Source organism: Camelus bactrianus, chromosome 13 (genome assembly GCF_048773025.1).
Source record: "Camelus bactrianus isolate YW-2024 breed Bactrian camel chromosome 13, ASM4877302v1, whole genome shotgun sequence".
Taxonomy (NCBI): domain Eukaryota; kingdom Metazoa; phylum Chordata; class Mammalia; order Artiodactyla; family Camelidae; genus Camelus; species Camelus bactrianus.
Window position 1 is genome coordinate 29,967,255 of NC_133551.1, and position 24,598 is coordinate 29,991,852.

General features: G+C 38.2%; 1 pseudogene; it reads left to right on the plus strand.

The window, feature by feature from the left end:
• Nucleotides 1-126: 126 nt before the first annotated feature.
• Nucleotides 127-3,150, plus strand: LOC105075586 (small ribosomal subunit protein eS1-like; annotated as a pseudogene).
• Nucleotides 3,151-24,598: the final 21,448 nt, after the last annotated feature.

The window sequence follows — 24,598 nt, forward strand, 5'->3', positions numbered from 1 at the left end:
TGGATCACCATTCAACCTTTGGACCCATTTATGGGCAGGTTGATAAGGTCTCATGATGGACTTATTTAAACAAAACTTACATTAGAATTAGACACGTGCCCTCTACTGTGACTCAACATGGGAGAGAGATAGGTAAGTTTCTGTGACAAACAACCTTTAATAATATGAACCCCTAATATGATTGGAGGGGTAGAAGAGACATTGTCAGAGGAAGAGAGGGAGCTATTACCAGAACCAATGCGGGGAGAGCAACTATAAAACAAAAGCTGTCCATCAGGTAGACATTGCTCAGTTCACCTTAAATAAACTTACAGGAGTCATGGTGGCAGAGGGACTCAGAATGCCATACCCACCCCATTCATCATATTTGAGAGGTTATTCATGTATTCACCGTCTCACTCACTACATCCAGAGAGAAACTTGCAGACCCAATAGTCATCCTCTTCCTTGTTGTGGGGAAGGAGGGCGTAAAAGGAGAGAGAGCCAACCCTACTTCTTGGCCCACTGACACCAAAGATGTGCCATGATATGTTTGCCACTCATTGGTCCATCCCTGCCCAGAAAGCCACGTAGCCAGACCTACACCAGTACTGAAGGAACTTAAATCAGCTAAGAGTACTGCTTTAGCTACACCTGCATTGACAAAGATAAGCAGTAACGACTAAATACAGTAGCAGGATCAGCAGTTTCAAAAGTGGGAGAGGGTAAACAGTCACAGCTCACTGAAACAGGGGCACCACCCTCACTGAGAGTAGAGGCAATGTAGAAAACTAGAGAGGCATTTTTAAAAAATCAATTTTTTACTTCAGATATAGGTTCAGGAATATAGCAGTAATAAATAAGAGCAGACTGCTATGACAATAGAGCATACTGAGGGCAGAAAAAGAGCATGGGCATTCTTATTAAAATTTGTCAATGTTACAGCTGTAATCAAAGATATGTTGGAGACTGACAATGGGGAACATTGATTGGCCTGGCTGACAATGTGCTTGAAACATAGACCCACAACAACATTAACTGGCCCAGGCGCGATGGAAATCTTTCTCTCTTTGAAGAATCCGTTAACTCAGATATAACTTTAACAGTTCCAGAAACTGAGAAAGAAAGCTCTGAAATTCACTGCATGAGTTGCAAAACCTGACAAAAATAATGAAAAACTGCAGTTCAATTTTGCCTCTGAATTTCGATGCAAAGCTTTTAAATAAAATAACAGCAAGCAGAATCCAGCTTTTCAAAAACATTATATGTATAATTACATATATGTTATAGATATAATAATAAATTAAACTTTATGCTAGGAACAAGAGAAATCATTCAACATTATGAAATCTAATAAATAGTATCCCCAATATTAAGCAATTGAAAAGGAAATTAGTATCTCCATAATTGCTGAGATGATATCTGATCTATTTCAACATATATCATTAATTAAATAAGTAAAAACCTTTTAACAAAGAAAGAGATAAAAAAGTTCCTTAGTATGATAAAATATACGAATCTCTTCCCCAAATCTGTCATCTTGTTTAATGGAAACATGGTGAGAACAGTCTTCATTAAAATCAGAAATAAGACTTAAATGTCCTTTATCATCATTGTTATTTAATATTTTATACTGTTCTATGGATGCTGGCCAAAAAATTAGGAATAAAAGATGTGAAATTGTGTCAGAGATAGTGATATGTATTCATCACATCATTTTCTCTATCTGGATACACAGGAAGACTGCATTTGTTGAATTTCCTTGCATCTGGGTGGAGTTATCTGAGTGAATTAAGGCAATGGAATCGTCAAGGTCAGTGCTTTACAGACACCCCACATATCTTCCATGCCTCTTCTTCCCTTCCAAATAACTGATCTTCATAAGACTTTGAATGTGCAAGAAATAAACTTTCATTGTGTTACTCTCCATACTATGTATATACATTATGTGTATATAAATATTTACATATGTTTGCACATTATATGGATGTATAATCTTTTTTGAATGATATATCCAAAAGTATATATATATTTTAAAAGAGCTAGAGGAGGACTAATCCAAACAGAGGACAATCCAGGTGCAGAGGCCATCAAAAGGGAAAGAACACAGAGCAGCATAGTGGTGGTCAGCAAGAACAAGTGCCTTATGAAAGGCGCCAGAAAGGAGCCAAGAAGAAAGTGATTGACCCATTTTCTAAGAAAGATTGATGTGATGTGAAAGCACCAGCTATGTTCAATATAAGAAATATTGGGAAAACACACTAGTCATGAAAACTCAAGGAACCGAAATCTCATCTGATGGCCTCAAGGGTCGTGTTTTTGAAGTGAGCCTTGCTGATCCGCAGAATGAAGACGTTGCTTTTAGAATACTCAAGGTAATTGAGAATGTTCTGGGCAAAAAACTACCTAATTTTCATGGCATAGATCCTTCCCATCATGACACAAAATGTGCTCCATGGTCAAAAAAATGGCAGACCATGATTAAAGCTCACATGGTTATCAATACTACTGATGTTTATTTGCTTTGTCTATTCTGTGTGAGTTTTTCTAAAAAATGCAACGATCAGGTTTGGAAGACCTCATATACCCAGCAGCAACTGGTCTGCTGAATCCAGAAGATGATGGAAGTCATGACCAGAGAGGTGAAGACAAACACCTTGAAAGAAGTAGTCAATATATTGATTCCAGACAGCATTGGGAAAGACCAGAAAAGGTTTGCCGATCTATTTACCTACTCCACAATGTCTTTGTTAATTAAGTAAAAATGCTGAAGCCCAAATTTGAATTGTGAAAATTTATGGAGCTTCATGGTGAAGGTAACAGTTCTAGAAAAGCTACTGGGAATGAGACAGGTGCTAAAGTCAAACAAGACCCTGTTTAAAAGTCAGACTTTTAAGGGTGACAAATAAAAGATCTTATCAGTGATGTATTTTTAAAAAAGAGAAATGACTAGGCATGTTCTAGAAGTCAAAGATGCTCTGTCTAATGCAGTAGTCACTACTACATATGGCTATTTAGCAACTGAAATGTGCCTAGTCTGAACTATATTCAATAGCTTATAATAATCTTTAATGCAAAAGAATATATATGTATAACTGAATCGCTATGCTGTACACCAGAAACTAACACAACATTGTAGATCAACCATACCCCAATTAAAAAAAAAAGAAATGTGCCTAGTCTGAATTGAGATGTGATGTACATGTAAAATGCACACCAGATTTCAGAGAGTATTAAAATATCTCATTAATAATGTTTATATTGATTTTATGTATTTGGATAAAATATATTAATAAATTAATTGCACTTGTTTCTTTTCAATGTATGTGCCTGAAAATTTAAATTACACATGTGGCTCATTTTTGTGACCCACATTATATTTCTATTGGACAGGGCTATTCTAGAGACTGAGAGAAAGCCATCCTAATAAACACTGTGTGCAAGTGAAGGTTGGGTTTGTTTAAGAGGTTATGTGTTAATCTTATATATTACTACCACATTCACATTTATTCATTTCTCCATCCAACAAAGAAATGTTCAGAATTATCTATGCCCAGGCACTGTGTCAGGTTCGGGGACACAAAGATGAAAAAGGCATAAATCTTTCAAGAAGCCTATAATTCAGGGGAGGAAGCAGATGAGCAAACCAAGAATTACAGTACAGATTCAGAGCCAAGGCACCACAAAGGAGAGACACCTGGGGTAGAGGGGAGGCAAAGAAGGCTTCTGAGCAGAGGTACTGCTTGTGCTATCTTTCAAGGGCAAATAAGATGCTCTTAAGACCCATCCTTATCCAGCCTTACCCCATCCTCATCTCTTCCCAACTTTGTTTTCTCTTCTGATAGCCCTTTCAGTGTTGTCTGGATCTCCTGTTCAATGGTTAACAAAAATGCCCATAGTCAAACTTCAGCATCAGCTTGCTTAAACTCAATCCTGGTTTTCCTTTAATGACATATGTTCTTTTTATACGCACTCTGCTGGAGACCAGCTCCCTTTCCCATGCCCTACCCTTCATCCCCAACTCACTAGGTGAGGGGGGGTTGACATTTTCCCCATTTCGACTTCTGTGTCAATCATTTGCTACCATTGCCAAAAATATCTTCTAGGTCCATCCTGCCTGCTTTTCCCCACGTTAGCTGTTTCTCTTTTTATCAACCTCAGACCAAGTCCAGGTCAAACCTTCCTCTATGACTTCAGCAACTGTATCACAGTCCTCCCCTTTATCTCACCACCTGTCCTCATTGTTCATGACTTCAGCATCCCTTCCATGATCCAGCATCCCTACCTCACAGTTCCTTGACTTTCTCAATTCCAGGGACCTTCATTTCCTTAATTTCCATTGTGTCTTAGTCACTAAAACTATAGCTATATTTTGGACCTCATCTTTGTTAATTTTTAATATTTCACATTGTGTATCTCCCTAACCTCTAAATTATTTATCCATCTTTCCCCACCCTCTACATTTCATACATCTGCCTTAACACCTCCTTATCTCCTTTTGCTTCTTATTGTGATCCCTTGGGCTGCTGATCTTCCTTATTCTCATAGACTTGAGAGTAAAATCTGTGGTGAAGGAGAGAAAGGATTTGGGGAAGCAATTCTTCCCTCAAAATCCAATAATACCTACTCTAGTCATTTTCTCCTGGAACTCACCTGGAATGTCTACTTTTATCTTGAAAACTTCAACCTTTTCTTCAAGGTCAAACTCAGATTCTCTCCAGGAAACCAAGAACGTGGATCTTTCTTTCTCTTAACTCCTACTACATGAACCAAATCAACTTTTGATTATACAGCTTACATTACCTCCTAATTATTTCTTATCTGTTAATCATCACCCCAACAGAAATCTGTAAGAAGCGGATGATACCTTCTATTTCTTTGACATTTCCTACACAAATAGCACAAGTCTGGATGCATCCTTGGTACTTGAAATAATTATTTGATAAACAAATATATCATTTTTATTTTGTTATGTAAATCCAGTAGCAGAAATATTATTTCTTTGTCAGCGAAAAAAAAATTAAGGAGAAAATTAAAGTTTCTTGTTTGATCTCCCCCAGAGAGATCTGGGAAAATCTAAGTAGGAATGTAAGCCCAGAAATTACTTCTCAGATTGGATTTAGAATCCAGACCTGGTTAGGTGGGGCTGTTAATAGAGCAACCAGAAACAGGAAGCACAGAGCACCACAATAACAGCCAGAATTTATGAAGCATCTCATAGCATTCCATGTTTTATTAAGCATTCTATCAGCAGTCTGCTAGGTCCTTTGTGATTATTATGTCATGGCATTCCCCCAAACCTATAAATTAGGTACTCTATTCCCATGTTACAGATGAGGAAGTAGAGGCTCAGAATTATTAACGACTTGTCCAAGAGAACAGTAAGTATCAGAGCTGGAGTTTGGGCTCACATATTTCTGACTCTAAAGCCCATGACTTACCATTAAAATTCGATGAGTATAAGTTTGTCTTGTGAATACTAATTGGTTTGGAGATTTAATATTCCTCTTTTGTTCCTAGTAATACAACTCCCTTCATTGGTGAGAAATTCCCTTCTTCCCACTACACTATCACGAAGAAGAAAAGGTTGCTGTCATCTCTCAATGTGACAGTACCTCCTTCCCCATAATGTTTGGTCAAGAGAGAGATATCTGCCCATGCTGAGCCAAGAATACCTGATTTCCCAGGTCACAACCCAAGCTGGCCCTATTAGAATGCTTCCCCAAGAATCAAGACACTAAACCTGTGAGTAAGGAGCCTTTTCCTGTTGAGTACTCAAATATTAGAACATAAACCTGAAGCCATGGAGTGTCCTTCAGCCCCTGCAGGGAGCCCGTGTGCAGGAGAGAATGGGACTGACAAGGAGGGTGGAGGGGGAGAGACAGCCCTATTGCTGGTGAGCTTTTCTTTTCTCCCCCTTGCTGCGTCTGGCTTTCCCATGGTCACAGGAACTAATAACTTCCCCATTTTGCTCAAACAAATTCAGGTCAGCTCTCTGTCACTTGCAAAGGAGTCATAAATGATTCAGCCCAACCCAGGAAGTGCTGAAGGTCAAAAATCAGTAAAATTAAGGCCTGTTAGCATAACGAAGAAGGAAATGAAATGTTGGAAGCAAGAGACAAACCCAAAGGGTTGTAAGTCAGTCAGCATCAAGAGTAGAATCAGGGGTGAGAAACAATGGAATTAAAGCCATCTAAGACCATTTATCCTGAAGAGCTCTGTGAGACCCAAAACTCTTCTTTTTGAAGATCATTAGCCAAAATAAGAGTCAGTAGTTCAGCTTAGTTCAAAGACATGGATGGAGTGAGAGCAATAATCAGAATTTCGTAAGATAAAATCATCCCTTTTAAGAATTAAGCCCAAATAAAGCCACTCCCACCTTACAATAGTGTTTTTCACTGGTGTTCACTACTTTCTTTTTAATGACCATTACAAAACTAAATAAATCATAGACTAGACCCAAGGAAGGAATCAAGAGGAAATCAAAGGTATTTGAATATGTAATATGTCATATTGGCCAAGAAACTAGAATTATATAGAATTTACTCACAGAAGAAAAAGAGCCTTGGCTCTTGGTCACCAGGATGATGTGTTGAGGTTTAGATTACGTGGGAATCAGTCTTTGACAATGGACCAGAGAGGCACATCCACCACTAATTATACAGCTATAAAGAAGAAGCTTCCTCACTCTGCATTTTCATTTTGAAAATATAATTGAATGAGCTTAATTTCCTAACTGGGTTTAACTAGGGATCAGTGTCAAGTAGCAAGCTCTAAAATGTAAATAACTCATTGGTTCACCTTGCGATTTTCAAAGCGACCAAGGACTTTAGTGCCCTGGCCTCTGGGGGAAAGGGGTGAAGGCTTGGATTGAAGCTTTATTTAGCAAATCCTTTCCATTCAAAACCCATAAGCTTCTTGTCCCTGTCAGCAAAGGTCCAGAAGGTGCCTTGTCAACAGATCTCATTCGAGTGGAGCCCTGCTGGGAGCTGACAGAAGTGGGAGGAGCCTTAGGAGCTTCCTCTCCAAACTGGCCTGTCACATGAATAGAAAACCTGCTTTGGTTTTTCAGCTGGAGGTAAATACATTCCTTTGACTCTCTTTCTGTTTTGTGATATGCCTGTGTTTATGTGTATGCGGTATGTGTGGTTTGTATGTGTGCGTACACACATACAAGTGTGTTTACCAATTAAAACTGGGCCATATTTTCACCTAGTGTACAGTCCAATAAAAATCGTTGGATCTCCAATTGTTTCTTGTGGGTTTTGTGATCATCGTCCAGAACAAGAGCAGTATCCAAATCCAACTCGTTGCAGGCTCTGCCACTAGTACAGTCCAGTAATAGGACCCAAAATGTTTGAGTGCTGCTAATTTAAGTGGATTAACATGTGCCCAAGCTATCATATTAATCATTCGACTTTTTTTGCTGAAGACTTTAAAATTAGGGAGTGGCTTAGAATTTACACACGAAGAAGAGATGCTTATGCAATTACATTTTTTTTCCTCTTCAAGGAAATAATTGTGCCTCTGTTTAGTCACTTCACCAGAAATAGGCCATATTGAAGTGTTTCTACCATAAAAAGGACAAATTACTACATCCTATAAATCTACCACTTTTTCAGTTGACAATTGAACCAAATTATTATACCCACAAAATGGAATAAGAGAAGATCCTTGCTGAATAGATTATTTCCATTTCAGAGTTGTTTGGTAAAGAGTGATAGGAGTATACATTTTATTAAGTGAGAAACTCTACACTGTATATTGGATACACGCAGTGGACTTGAGAAATGGGTCTGAGATGAGAAATATATTCACTTTATGAACCCAAGTAATATAGTTGTTGCTAATTTCATTAAGGTATTAGCTGATTATAATTTAGTGTGCTAACTTAATATTATGGTTGATAAGCTTTGCCCCAGTTCTAGTTCTGACCTATAATAACCCTGAGTGTATTTGTATCCCCATTTTTAGACCATGCTTTTTTCAGTCGCTTTGAACCAGCATTGTTTATACCTTTTATCTGTAGTTTCAGCTGCACTTCTTATGAACCTCCTCTGACAAATGCTGGAAAGAATGTTGGTAGTTGCATTCATTCCTGCCACCAGGTGAAGCCTAGAATCATTTGTGTTTGCTGTGTGGCGCCAGCGCCAAGGGTGAACTCTGGATGCTGGAGTGCCCTCCAGAATTGTATCCTGATCCATGCCCTGGTCTTCCCTTAGTTTTCCTTCCAGCTTCTTCACAGGACTTGCTTATAAGGGGCTCTGGCACCTTTTCTGGTTTTACCAAACAAGTTCCCTGGTATCCATCTTCTACTTACAGTTTTATATCACTAAACATAACTGCCACAGAGGCCCTGAGTCCTGAATATAAAACATTAGTAGAGGATCATTCATTGTACCAGTCTGAGTTTATTCAAGAAAACTGAGACACTGCAAATATTGATGGGTATAACTAATGTTTAATAATGAGGACAAGGCTCACCCAGATATGGAAAATGCTGCAGGAGTATCAGTCTAGATGTTTGAAGCTATAGAATCTAGAAGCAGTCACACATGTCAGGCTGAAGCAAAGGAAAAGGAAAGGAGGATACCATTTATGGGGAAGTTTTCAAGCCACTATGACTGCTAGGCAAGAGCTCATGAAGTCTGGAAGCCTACCACATGGGATCATAGTAACTTCCCCAAAATTCATTTGCTTCACTTTACCTCCCAAATCTCAAGAGAGTTTTTCTCATTGGGAAACTCCAACCTAAAACCATGTAGGGAAGGAGATTTTAGGAAACATATTTTCCTAAAGGAAAGGGGCACAAAAGGGGATTGTGAAGACATTACAAAATTGACAACAATCTTGTAGAGTAGATCCCTTTGGAAGTTTGACATCCACACCCCATTCCTTTTAACCGTATTTAACTCCTCAATAAATAATATAAAGACATCATGCTTTTAATTAACACAATGCAACCACCCTTTAGCAACAATCCCTTTTACCAAAAGTAGACTCAAGTCACGTATATCACTTTGACTATCTCTAAATGATACGTACCCCTCTTTAGCTAAGTTACACTTTCCCCTTTAAAGTCCTATAGAGACTGAAATAGACAGGTAATCATTATTAAAATATCTAATGTAATACAACAATGAAGAAGGAGAATAGAAAAGAGTAATTCAGTATAACTGAAAAATTGTGCTCTACACTGGAAGTTGACACAACATAGTAAATTGACTATAACTCAATAAAAAAGAAAGAAAAGAGTAATTCATTAATGTATGTAAATATAAACAAATCAAAGCAATAAGGAAAATGAGCATAATAGCTACAGTTATTGTTTCTACAAGTAATGATTTGGCCACAATTGGTGTTTATGTCTTTCTTTTTTTTAAACATTTTTTATTGATTTATAATCATTTTACACTGTTGTGTCAAATTCCCGTGTAGAGCACAATTTTTCAGTTATACATGAACATATATATATTCATTGTCACATTTTTTTCTCTGTGAGCAACCATAAGATCTTGTATATATTTCCCTGTGCTATACAGTATAATCTTGTTTATCTATTTTACAATTTTGAAATCCCAGTCTATCCCTTCCCACCCCCCGCCCCCTTGGCAACCACGAGTTTGTATTCTATGTCTATGAGTCTATTTCTGTTTTGTATTTATGCTTTGGGTTTTTTTTTTTTTTTTTTTTTTTTTTTGGATTCCACATATGAGCGATCTCATATGGTATTTTTCTTTCTCTTTCTGGCTTACTTCACTTAGAATAACATTCTCCAGGAGCATCCATGTTGCTGCAAATGGTGTTATGTTATCGGTTTTATGGCTGAGTAATATTCCAAACAATTGGTGTTTATATCTTTCTTATTCCAATAAACTTTCCTTGATCTTTTTGCCTTCAGTAAGTGGTACAATTGGTTGTGGTTCTTTGCCCAGTGTAGTCACCCAAATTCTCCTGAAGGGTCTCTGTCAGCGGACTCGTCTATATTGGATTTCTACCATTTCCCATTACTTTCTGCCATAGGATAGTAGATGAAACAGCCCTGTAGAATATCCTGGGTTATAGTCATGTCCTCTTTACCTCTGTTTTGTAGTAGCAACCTAATTCTCTCTTTATTATCAGAATGAAGTACCCCGACCACTATAGTAACACCCTACTTTGCTATTGGGGGCATGAGGTACCCATAATAGCCAGATGGCAGTGGCAGTTCCTATTTCATTATAACTATTGTGTGGCCCCTGATTCTAGGAATTAAGATCTTAAAAGCAGCAAGCCCAAGTTGTAATGATGAGAACAGAAAATTTTGCTAGTAGATTGTTAGAGGTAATAATGAGAGAATTCAGTTCCACTTCTACCCTGTAGTTCCCAAATCCATGCATCCTGGCTATGGATGAATTAACATCCTGATTGCTGATTCGGAGCATAAGCAGTATCCTGAGGACATTTCCTGAGACTTGTATAGTTTGTCAAGCACCTAAAACCCTGTATCTATAACCTACGGGAGGTTACATTGTCCCTCTGATTATTTAAAGTCTCTTCTGCCATTGCAGCCCTTTCATGAGCATTTACATGGGACACAAATATCCTCATATTCTGTGCCAATCTGGAGCATGACATCCACTTCTCTCTTTTCCAGACCTCCTTGTACACAATTTTCCAATTTGTGCCTTCTAACTCCATGACGCTCTAGCTAAACTGTGAGCCACTGCCCATAAACCAGTATAGATCCATACCTACCTAGGTTCTCTATTGTATTTGGAAGCAACCTATCCATCCGACAGTTCTTATGCACATTATTTCCATTACTGTGTCCTATTGTAGCAGCTCACAGCCTTGACTCCTATAGGTGCCTGACTCCAGGTGACTGCAGTGATAAATGAAGTGATTGTTTTGCTACTGCCTGCCAGGAACTTTTAATGACTCACTACCACTGAAAATGAAGGTTATCAACACCTTTAAATCAAATCAGGTCAGAGAACCGATACAAGACACCCACCCAGAAGTTTATGTGCCCTTGAGACTAATTTTAATAATCCAAAATTTGCATTAGTTTGGGTTTGGTTGGGGAAACAGAGCTATAATAAGTATTACGAAAATAAATACTTTAATATAGGAATTAGAGCTTACAAAATGGAAAGATCTGGGGGATCTGGGATACCTGGCATGCTGAAGCTGAAGAATTGGAGAAACTTTCACTGATATCAAAGCCCTGGGACAGAGAAAGAAAGCTGCCACTTTGAGAAGTCTGCAAACCACTGCCAACTTAAAAGTACAAACTTCAAAAGAGGTTTGAAAGTCTGCTACATAAGACTGCCACATTACTCCAAATATAATAGCTTCGGCTTCACTTGTGCTTTCCCAATCTCATGCAAGTGTCTTCATTGGCAAATTCTAACCCAGAAACTTACAGGTAAGGGAATTCTGGGTAACGTAGTTCTTAGCCTTAAAAAGGACTGATGGTGGCGATACCAAGTTGACAACAATAAACGCAGCACATTCACCAATTTTACAATTAGTCATGAATCTCCGTTGTCAAACTTTACCACTTGTAAAAACCCTGCTGTTTCAATTCTTGCTTGTTTGAACGCAGTCTGCTTTGGAAAATCCTGGTTTTAATGAATCAGATTCCCAAAGTGACTACTCAGCATTTGATCCAAGGTATGTTTTAACTTTGCCTTTCAGAACATTACACTGGCTTGGAGGACCGTGTTTCTGGACTGAAGCAGGTGGTTTATGTGTTTGAACTTGATTTTGCTTTGTTAATCCTCTGGGCTTTTGAAAACCAAGTCTTTGTGGTAGCAGCAATTAGAAGCCACTCTGCGTTTCCTTGGCTCTGACCCCACCACTCCTATTTTAGTTCACACATCACAGTCTTGGAGACGTTTTGCCTGATTCCCCATAGATCTACTTTACCCCATTAGATCAGACTGACTGCATTCTCGCAGCAGCACTTTATACTCCTTTATAGCACTTATCAAAGTGTGTGCTTTATATCTGCGCTGTTCTTTGCTAAATAGCCCTAACTGCCACCGAACTGCAAGTCCAAGGAGGACAGGGACTACGTCTGTTTTGCTTACCATTACATCGCAGCGCCTGATACATAATAGGTGCTCAGTAAATATTTGATGCCTGTGTCATCTGATAGCCCCATGCCATCCGTTGCAAAAGTGACAGCATGATATAAAGAGAAGAGTGCTAACAGACCACCAGGAAAGCTCTGTTCTAGTTCTGCCTTGTTAGATGACCTTGAGCAGGTGACTTAAACTTCCTGAGTTTCAGTTTACTCACCTGAGAAATGAAGCAGTTGAACTGGAGGGAGGTCCATTTCCATTCTGAGCCTATAACTTCTTTGTATGACTGAATCTTGTACATAGAATTTTCTTAAAGTAGGGTGTACTATCAAATACTTACATTGTGTATGGGAGATGGGGGCATACTGAGATGACCCCCAAATTTTTAGCTTAGACGAGTGATGTTTCTTTTATATAAATAAAAGCAATCAAAGTTTGTAGCACGAGTCAAGGATCTCTCTTTGGATTCAGGATTTAAAATATCTTCCTTATTTTTACTCATTTTGGTTAATTTTGGTCAGTTTTACTGGACTGCAGTCACACTACCATTTTTCCTGGAAGATATCAGCCTGTTTTAGTGGCAAATGCATGGGCTTGGGACCTGCATAGATACAGTTTTTAATCCTGATTCTTCACTTGCTAGTCATCTGATCATGATGAAGTAACTTCACTCCTGTGAGCCTCAGATTTCTCTTCTTTAAAATGAGGGTAAGAATGACTACCCTATAGAATTCTTAAAAAGATGAAATAAGATCATCTTTGTGAATATCCAAGCCCAGTTCCTGGAACGTAAGAAGCACTCAAAAATTTAAATGAGTTTACAAATGAGGAAATTGAGGCAACAGAGACACATATTTTTAAATGTCTGCATATAAGCTTAAATTATTTATAGATAACTAAAGAGTTTTATTATGCATAATACCTATTATATTATGCTTTAAAAAATGCATGCCTTTAAAGTACTGACATATGTGAATTTGCTGATTTCTGTATCAAATGGCCTCAAATGACCATGATTTAATAGTAATGTTACATAAAGAAATTTTGGGTATTGGATTAAAGAAAATAAGACATATGAGGATATGAAATCATTCTTTAAACACTGAAGGGTTATTCTGTGGAGGAGAGATTAGAATTATTTTATGTTTTCCTAGGGGCAAAGTCAGAACCAGTCCATATGGAATTTTGGCTCAACCTGAGAATGAACTTTCTGACCAATAAAACTGTGGCCTCGACTGGCTGGGCATGTCCTCGTCCTGGATGCACAGTTAGACATTTCCCAGCCTCCCTTGCAGTTGGGTGTGTCCATGAGATGCAGTTCTGACCAATGGAATGTGATGTTTACTGACTCAGATCTGGCCCGTAAATACCTTTCTCATACAACCTTCCATCCGCTTTCTCCTTGCACTGGTTTGATGCTGATGATTCTGGAAGCTCTGGGGGCTACATGTCAAAGATGGAAGAAGCCTGTTCCCTGAATCAGAATCGGAGGAGGGCCTGCTGCCTATCAGGAAAGCTACTTTGAGCTTCACTTGACTAAATTTATTTGACCAGATTATTTGTTACAGGTACTAGCGCTGCCATAACTAATATGAGAACTGCCTGGAAATGGAATGGGCACCATTAGGAAGTATTGTATTTTTTGTGACTAAGTACCCCTTCAAGCAAGGATGACTTAGAAGGAATTAAACATTTGCACAATGGTTGAATTACATGTTCTCTGAGTTCCCCTCTAATCCTGAAATTTTTATTATTTTATTCACTCAGATATTTTCTTGAACTTACTGCACTCAGACCTTCATTTTACAGTTAGAGAATAGTTCCCTTTAATGGTCCTCAAATTTCTCTTTGAAACTTCTATGAACATTTTAGACAACCAAACTTGCTAACTCTGGCCTAGAAATAATGATCAGTATGGAAAAGATAGGATATGAATTTTTATAAGGAGAGAAAGATTCTCATTTTACAGTATATTTATATACATAGGCACACACAAAAAAAAGATTAGAATGAAATACGCAAAATAGGAGAAGTGGGCATTTCTATGCTGAGATTACTGCTAATGTTGAATTTTTCCTTAAACTTTTCTGTATTCTATTTTATTTAAACTAAAAAGAAAAACATTTTTTTTCATAATCTAGAAAAATCAAATAACTATTAAGATTATCTTAAAAATCAAAAATAAACAGAGTTTAAGTGAAAGCTGTGAGGTTTATGTATGGAATAATAATTCAGCTTCAATTGTGGATTTTGCCATAAACATTATCTCCAGAAAGTGAGACTCCATCGTCAGCAGTTCAGGTGACCCACCACATGGCCTCCAGGTAAGGGGTGCTGCTTTACCATTCACACAGCTCAATTTTATTTATTTCCATCCCCTGGTCTCCATTTCTCAGTGCCCTAGCAAAAGGAAAAGCCAAGGAGAAGCTGCATTTATAGTTAAGGCTGGAACTATTTATCTCATTCTTTACGACTCATTTCGTTAACTGATTGTTTGCATACCACCTGTTGTGACCTCATGTAAATCTTTGATTGGAAAATTATTCTCAATTGCAGGCCTTAAATGAATGCCTTTTGTGATAGAGAACTTGATGGGGTTTTATTTTTTATTCCCCACTGAATGGTAATTGGGTAACTCTCATTATAACCTTCCATTTTATTACTCCAGTTTACCTTTCAATTACTTTTCGGTTTATCTGTTTTTCCCCTAAAATCTGCAGCTATCATATTTTACATGCTTGTAAGAGCAGCATGCTTCTTTGTTCTATTTTATTGCTCTCCTTAAAATGACTCAGAAACTAGCCATGGAGTAAAAGTCAGATGTGCGGTAAAATCAGACAACTGAAAATCTGATGGGTGATCTCCTCCTGCCTCTAACTCACAGGGAAAGTCTACATGCCAAGACGCCTAGTTTGGAGATGCCAAGTTAGTTACCAGGAGAGCCAGCCTGGAGGTTGCCCAAACTGTACTCGGTGTCCTATCTCTGCTACTGGTGACAGGCCCCTGTCCTTTCCAAGTTCATATGCTTCTGTAGACTGGATTTTAATGGTTTTGGCCAAGCATGCTATAGGGCTTTGGTGTGTCTATGGTGAGCAGAGAATTTTTAGCAAGGAAATGACTCAAGCAGCTCTGAATCATTCTGAATACAGAGAACAAATATGAGGGAGCCTTGAACCCATTGTGTCCATGCTCTCCCTACAAATGGTTGACAGTTACATCCAGGCGGCTCAAAGGAGCCTTCTGGATCTTGACTGGGGCCAAACAGCTAAATTATGCCTACACTTAGAAATGTTTTCCAAACCAAAAATCAGTGACTGAGTCAGATAGCAGAAGGAAGATAAAGGTATTCAACATAGAAGATGATGATGACAGCTAACACTTTGTTCTTATATGCATCACTTACTTCATTCTCACAGCAATCCTGGGCGGTAAGTAGAGAAACAACCAGTGAAATAAGTCATGAGAAATAAAATAAATATTTTTTTGCATCAGGATTAAACAGTTTCTCCCTTGCATTCTCTTTTAACAGAGGAGAATTGGGCCCAAGTGAGGAATGTCAGCATTGCTATATCACAGATGAGAAAGCTGGAGCACAGAGAAATCAAGTTGCTTGTCCAAAGTTATACTGAGTATCGGGGTTTAAATTCAGGGACATGTTTGATATTGGAGACATGATGTGGATATAATAATAATAGTTATTATTTGCGTACATTACATCTAATCTTTATAATAACCCTGCCAGGTAGGTATACTATCCCCATTTTACAGTGAGGAAACTGAGGCTCTGTTTTAGCGTGTTATTCATGGTGGCATGGCAAGAAATTCGTAGAGCTAGCAGAGATGCTCAGCTTTCCCTGATGAAAAAGCCTACACTGTTTCACTAGATCACACAGTCAGGCACATACCTCCTGAGGTTGGTCCCAGACCTTCTTTCTTTTTATTCCTTTCTTTCTTTTCATAACTAGCCCAAACGTTAGTCAAGGATATAGTTCAAGAATATGTGAAAATTCAATCAGAATTTTCAAGCAGAATTTCAATACACTAGAAAACAGGGAACCTGTCTTGTTTTCTTCTCTTCTGGATCTGGGGTTTGGAGAAGAATCCTCTAGCTGTTTAAAGGAGAATAAATAATAAAGCTGCTAGTCAAATGGCACTATAAGAACCCAGTAGAAAGGAAAGATTAAAAGAATGGGAGAAATGAAATATAGCTTAATACAACTGAGGATAAGCACACAGTGTGAGGAAATGAAAGTACTGAAAGAATGGAAATCTGAGACGATTTAATAGAACAATTAATTAAAAATTAGACTCTAAGAGCATTGTGTAATATATATATATATGATCAGTTACACAATACATAGTTTACTCCAGGGATCAGAGCCTTTCCTTTATAAACAGACACGTACACACAGACACACCCCCATACACACATAGCCTTATCTAATGAGCTAAATCTCTCAGGGAATGAAGTCTTTTTCTGCATGTGTAGTCTCTTTCAGGAGAGAGAAATGAATGATAATAATATAAGTTGATATCAAATATTAATTCAAAACACTATCCATCATTTCATTTCAGACTTTCCATATTTCAGATTCAATATTACAATGCAGGATAGTATTTTAGCATATTTACAAGCAATTTCAATACAATTAATTAAAAACAATTAGAAAAGCCTTTCGGTTTGTTTTCCAATTGCATCTTTCAGGTGGAAATTTTGGCAAATCAGAAAAAATAACATAAAAATAAAAATAATTTTTTTCAATAATCCTTTCTGGAAATAAATATTGCTAAATCTCTGGTATAAATATATACATATTTATTTGGCAGATAGAAGAACTGCTATTAAAAATTAAAACCTGACTGCAGCTCCTCCTGCCTTCTGAATTAATGGCAGAATTCTCCTCTAGATGATTGTTGATGATTATTCTGGCTTATTTGCAGAGAAGGATGAGGGAAAGCAGTTGATGGGCCTTTTGGGTGACAATAGGTAGTGTTGTTACCATATACCAGCAACACACTTACACAGAACACAGTTAAGATGGGCAAGTGCAGGACCAAGAATGAGATGTATATTCTTGCAGGAAATTCAGTAGCTCAAGATTTCAGAGAGGCCTGGCAACATGGTGGGAAGCTGGGGAGACACAGAGCAACACAGCCAGTGAGAAACAGAAAATGCAAGATTGATGGTGGCCAGACTTCTAGGTCTGGTAGTATCTGCCTTTGAACTGGAAACTGCTTCCTGTCCTATATTTTATCTATTGATTCTTCACCAACCCACTTTCAACTAAAATTTCTATAAAATTCCATTATACGTAAAAGCTTTGTGTATGATACTTTGGATGAAATTCATGATTCATGTACAGTGCATTTAAAAATCAAAATCATATTGTATATAGAAAAATTTTTCTTAAGGAAATGCTAACTTTTAAATAATTAATCCCTTAGTTTTGGTATATATGTTGATACAGAAATGAATATTTGTATGCCTGTGTATTTGTATACAATTCCATTTTCTTAATGACAAAAGCACAGCCTCAAAATATTCTTAACATTTTTAACTTTTGATATTGGCTGCCAAATTTTAATCAAAACATTGAAACACAGCTCTACCTTTAGTTTAGAAGGTGCTCATTTTGCTATACCTCCATCAACATTAAAAATCTTGACAAATTGATATTCAAAGAATGGCATTTTCCTTTTTTGAATTGTGTTAATTATTAATGTTAAATTTTATGCGTATTGAATGGGTAGTAATTACTTTGACATTTTTTCCTTTTAACATCTTTTATTGACTTGTAAGTTTTTTTTCTATTAAGGATATTAACACTTTTCTATTATGTATGTTGCCTATATTTTTTTCCAACTTGTTCTTCTACTTTTCATTTTGACTGTGGAATTACTTATCATTTTTAGGAATTTAAATTTTTGAATGGTGAAGTCTACCAAACCTTGCATTTGGTGTTATCTAAATTTTCTCCTATGTATTGCGTATCTTTTATGTTTCAGGGTCTCATTCATATTTCGGAAATTCTTTGGAGAATTTGGCAGTTCTTTGTACTATTGAAAGTCTGTAGCTCTTTTTTTTGTTTTATCAGAAGTTCACCAGCAAAGTTAGGATAACATTATTAGCATTCTCCTGACATAACTTGGAAGGGAATTTTTAAAATTTTTGGTTAATCAAATAACTCAATTCACCAAATATTCTTTAAGATATGTTCAGGTATGAAAGCAAAACAAAACAAAACTTGAAAGTGGCTTAAATACTAATGGGTTTTATATTTTACATAATAAAACATTTGAAGGTGAACAAAGGACCTAGGTCCTCCCCACTGGGGAGGCGCGATGGCCCCCTCTTCCTGGCTAAAGTGACTTCATGAACAACCCAGTGGAGAGGGAAAAAAGAGCTATTCTCTCTCGCCCAGCTCTTTTTATCAGGATGGAAACTCTTTCCCCAAAGTTTAAAAGTCCAGAAGCAAAATTCTCCCTACTCTGATGGCCAGAGTTTCATAACACACTCATAATTAAGCCAATCACTGATGATGGAAACAGAATTATCACAAGTCTAGATTAACTAGAATGATTGACACTCGCTTCCTGGGGTGAGAAGCCTCTATTTTGAATATTTGTGAGCAGGAAAGAAGAGGTGGCTGCTGGATAGACAGCAAAACATGACGACATAATCAAGTACTATCATAAATCTACATTTCAATGTAAAATTGGAATTCTCATTTATGAATTAACCCTGTTTTCTTGTAACTGGAATTGACCTCTGTTTGATCTTAGTGGAGACTATGAGTCACTCGATTGTATAACTCAAATCTTCCAGGTTGTTTTGAGAAAGATTTTTGAAAGATAGTTCTTACAGGAGAGGAGAGGCAGAATTTTAAAGTTGGAATTGAGAGGGATACGCAAGAAGAAGGCAGTAAAACTGAGAGAGGGTTTTGAAGGGCTGGTGTAACACAAAAGTATGAAGAAACATGGCAGAAGAAAAGGGATTTTTTAAATGTGTATGTACTAAAATATAGACTTGTGTTTTGCTGCCTTCTAATAGAAATTATTTTGTCAACATTTTAACTTTAATATCAGTATCAAAATAACAATGCCAATTTTCCATTCTGTCACAGATATTGACTAATGTCTGGAAAATTTTTCAAAATTTCATTTTGGACATTAATATTAGCCATTTCTATTTACTTTTTACTGAAGTCACTTATGAAATGCTCTGATTACCTTTACCTCCTGTAATTTTTTTCATTGTTTTCTTTCTGGTTGAATTTTACTTCTTACTCTGTCCTCTGAGTAAAAAACTTAAAAAAAAAAAATACCTAGTTGTCCCACCATTAAATATTTAACTTTTATGTAGCATTTCTCAATTTCTATTTTTTAAAATTGCCAGTGATTTCTTACTTGGCCCTCATTTTTTTCTGTGAAATCTAATTGTTAATATTACTCTCATAGAATTAGAAGAACTGAGGCTCGGAGAAGACAAGTAACTTGATCATGGTCTCATGGTTACTGGGTCGCAAAGCAGGGCTGGTACAAGGTCTGCGTGACCCAGAACCTGCTTTCTACCCTACCATCCTGCTCTCATTGAAAGGCAGATCCCAGAACAGAGTGGGTTCAGGGATAAACATTCATGCAAGGGAAAACCTTTTTCCCAATTTTTCTAAAAATGTTCTAAACTGTCAAACTTGGGGTGGAAAGACACAAGGAGGCGGAATGTAATAATGACTCAGCCTAAGCTCCCGTCTTCGAGGGCCCACTCACCGTCTCTATGTGTGAAGAGTAAACCATGTCCCGCTTAGCCTGGTATTTTGTGTCTGCTTCTAACCCAGCTTTTCGGCTTTTACTAAACACTTTCTGAGCTCCGTACAGCCTGTGCACTTTTAGGTCGCCACGTCTATCCAGACAGTGTCCCTTCCTCCTTGAAGCCCCTTCCATCTTCCTCCAGTTCCCACAGGCTGTTTGCTTCAAGACTCACCTCCGTGATCTGCCACTGAAGATGCTCTCCCCAATCTCTGCTTCTCCCACTCCAGGGCATTTTTTTTTCTTCTTTTACATCTTTTTCTATCATAGTAGGAGGTATCTTTCATTTTGTCTGTTCAGGATTCCTATCCTGAGACCTGGCTGTACCCACTTCTTTGATTTCTTCAACATCTGCAATGATTTTTCTGCAGAAGTTACTTTGTTTTTCTGGCTTCTTCTGGCCACACTTGGCTGGTTTGGATGGGGCTCCCATCTCCAGTTAGAAGTTTAGTTAATAAGAGTCTTAATATTTTTTTAAACTAGTATTTGTTTAAGGTGGTTTAAACTGAGGCTCCATCACCTGCTATCAGGTGTCTCCTGACCAACACAAGCACGCTTTGTGATGACTGTTTAGAGTAACAGCCACCATATCCTGCATGTTTACTATGTGCAAGGCACTGTGTAACCACTGCTTATGCATACTTTTACTTAATACCCTCATCACTATGAGATAAGCAAATGATCAAAGAGGCCTCTTTCAGCATTTGTCTGTTATCTTTGCCTGGCTCCATACACACACGAACAGGCTCACACACTGTGTTCCCACAGACACCCACAGGCACTTAAGCCCTTTCCCTTTATCAGCAGCCAGGTGGGCAGACTTCATACCTGTTATCAAGGAACTTGTTTATTCCTAATACCAAAGAAACAATGGTCTCTGCATGCCTAAATGAAGTGCGTCTGATCTGTGAGTGATGTTGTCAAAATTGCAGGACCAACCACACGAGTACTCTCTACGGACCTCCCACCAGCCTGGAAACCAGGGAAGGCAGACCTGGGACCAGGGGCAGTGGGCTTTGAGTAGACTATCTTTGCTTTCCAGAAACTAATTTTAAAAATCAAGCCTTGCAAAGGAACTTCTGAATTTCTAAGACCAGAGAAAGAGAGCCTTGATCTCATCTAACATGTTAAATGCCTAAGTCTTTTATCTGGATACCTGCTCAGAGACAGGAGGTAAGCAGGGTCCAGGAAGGACAGCAGAATGGGTCAAATATAAGATTATCCCCTGGGCGCCAGAACATTCTGTCTTGATTCCTGATTCTAATGCAGCATCCTCACTGTGTTATATTCTTATTCTTACTGTTCAATCCAGCAAAGCTTTCTTAGAGGAGGGGCGTGATTTATTCATAAAGTTTGGAGATAATTGCCTAGCAGGACCAGTAATAACTTAAGGAAGGACCAAGTCAATAGTTTTTTTTTCCCCACATCTGAGAAAGCTGAGGCATAGTAAAGTCGATTAACTTACCAAAGACTGCACTGCTAAAAAGTGAGAGATCTAAGCTCTGAAACTATATGGCTCAAACCTCATGTTTTAATTGTTTTATCTCACTGTCTTCTCTCTTTAAAATGTGATCAATACATGATTTCTTTTATCCCTTCTCCACTCTTCACTCTTGCCCTCAGTTTAGAGAGCAGTGCCTTGCATGGACCAGAAATTCAAAGAATAAATGTTGAATATCTTTTTTTAAAACACAAACAAGCAAACAAAAAAAACAACCTCTGTGAACTTAATCTTTCTCTTTGTTCCGAGGAGACCTTGCTCCAAGGGCTTTGAGGAAGGCCCGAGCATTTGCCGGCAGTCACGTCTCTGAGGCTTGCCCCACCGCATCCAGAGCAGCTCTTTATTCTGTGTTGTGTAGTGTATCATCTGTCTTACATCCGACCTTGTCTGAGAAAAGGACTTCTGCTACCAAAACAACTTTGAAAATTTTCTGATGTACAAGACTCTTCAAACTACCTAAACTCGTTCCTGCGTATTTTATTTTATATATTTTAAAATTTCTTTCCCCGGACTCATAAGAAGCAGACACTTACCTATCTATGGTACTTAAAAAGTTGAGCTGCTAAACCCTTAGGGCCAGGCCACTAGTATTAAAGCACTGATGGCAGTAGAAAGAGGTGAAAATTGGGCGGTGACCACGGTGGCAGAGTAGAAGGTCAGTAGGAGTGTTTCTCCTGCTGCACATCTTTGGAGAAAGTATAAGTCATGCGCCCGCACCTCAAAATGGCATTGCTGGCGAGGAAGAAGTCTCTGCGACCGACGGGACAGAGATGGATGGAATCTCTTAGAGACCTGTCCCGCCTGGCTTCTGCTAGATTCACTTCCTCATTTTATTCTGATCTCTGTTCACCCTTCACCTCCATAGAGAGCCTGCCCCTGACATGTTATCTATAAAAAGTAGTCTTCCATTAGTCTTCCAACTTTATTCTGCTGCATTTTTCTGAACTCCTTTTATCTCTACCTGAATTATATCATATATTTGGGTTCTTCATTTGTTTATTGTCGGTCTCCCAGCACTAGAATGTAAGCTCCATGAGAGCAGGCACTTTGTCTCTTTGTATTCATTTGTTTCCCCAGTGCTGTAGACACTCAATTCAAAGTTTTGTTGAATGGATGGATAAATAAATTCCGTGTCTTGGACTTGCCCTTGGCAGAGCTAAAGCTCTAAAACTCTATGCGTTTCAGAAAGGGTTTGGAACAGACCCCTGGACTATGGATTTTTTTTCCTTTTTTGTCAAATTGAGCTAAAAATGACTTTTCCTATCATGATTATTAAGTTTACACTGTGTATCCATGTTCACAACTAATCAGGAGATAGAAATACTTAGTAACTGAGAAGTTAACTTTGACTTAAATCTAAATCTTTTTTTAAACCCCCAGTATGATATTCTCAGCCACGTAAAGTCTCATTTATTCAGCTCCCATAAATCTGTAGTGGTATAGACATGACAAATTGGTCTAAAGTAATTTTCCCTATTATTTGAAGTAAGGGTTTGCTGTATCAATCGATAGTCGGAAAGGATTGCTGGGGAACTGCTTAACTACTTAACAAACTTAATTCTCATCCAATTTTTTTTCAGAGTATTCAGCAATATCAGTATACCCATGTTCTAATGGTTTAAATGGCTCATCTCTACAGAGTAAAGTAGATCCAACAGAACCTTGAGTTGAAATGCTAAACTTGGACCTTGTTTGAACCTTAAAGCAATAAAACTTTGTGGAGACTGGAACATGAAATTTCTGTATTCCATGTTTGGCAGCAAACTCTAAGAAGGAATTAACAAAATAGGTGCATTCAAAGACAGTCCCTTGATATTTGAGACATAGATTTTACCTCTAAATTCCTCAGTTTTCTTGGCTTGCTTATCTAGAACTCATGCCACCATTGTCAGGCAAACCTATCTTGTTCCTAAGTCAGTCCTGACTAGGGCCAGAGGCATGTTAGCAATCTTTGCTCTCATCTGTAAAAAATAATTAAAATAATTGTAGTGATCACTTTCTGAACACTTACTACATGCCACACTCTGAATTATGAACTAAAATAGTATTTCCATTAATCTAATTGATAAAGCCCATGAGTTAGGCATTATCTCATTTTACAAATGGGGAAACTGAGGCTCAAAGATGTTAAATTATGCACCAAAGTCCCCCAGTTGGTAAGCAGCAAAGCCAGGATTTAGAAACAATGCTTTTAACTCCCAAGTCATTGCTCTTACCCAGTGCACCAAAAGTAGATGGACTTTGGTGCCAAAGACTCAGCCTCAGTGTGCTGATAAACCCTGTGCACCCTGTATCTTCGCAGTTTTTCCCTCCAACACTCTCATGGCTGTCCCAGTCCATAGGACTGCAGCTCTGCCTTGGTTTCTCTGCCTATCCCTCTAGTCTTCTCAAGAAACAGCCCACTGGCCAGGTCCAATATGTAACCTAGATTTGGCACGTTCCCCTTTCCTATCCAACTCCCAGAGACATACTCCACCCTGCTGATGAGAACCTTTTGATTCTTACGCCAGTCAGAGTCACATCTGAGCTTGCTCAGACCTTTGTGGTTGCACAGGATCCCCTTCTCCAGGCTCTACAGACAACTTAGTTTTTCCTCATCCCATCCTAATGACCAGGCCTGCCGTCTTTTCCATGAAGGGTCCACCATGGCTTGTGGTCTAATCCATAGTTTAGCCCGAAGGCTGCTCTGGCAGAGGCTTTCTGCCCATGTCATTCCTTTCATTTCTTGCTTCCAGGGTTGTAATTGAACTTGTTCATTAGCAATTGTTTATCCAAGAACTTAGCAAAACATCTATTGCTGATTGTGGTGCATCTGGAGATACAGCCTTGCCAGGTGGTGCTTTATCTAATTCCAGGTGGAGAAACTCATAGAGGACAGTTGTCCACCTGAAAGAATTGAAGAGCTTCTAGGCTGACATTGTGGGTAAACTAACATCCTCACTTTCCCTACCTCCATCTTTCTGCCCATTCTACTTGCTTCTCTCAGGCAAATTTACTCAACATGATTTTTGTGTCATCATCTTAATCCTGCCTTGAAGACTTCTTCCATCAAACTCTTGGCCCGGAATAATTCAGTTCATCCATTTATTATGTGACCATCTCCTGAAAGTACGATTATCCACACAACTCCATCTGACAAATTGGAAGAGAGTTTGCAGTTCTCTCTCAACTCTACCTTTCTGTAAACAAGCAACTATTCTTTCTCCTCCTGTCTTACTACTTTACAAACACATTGTCAGTT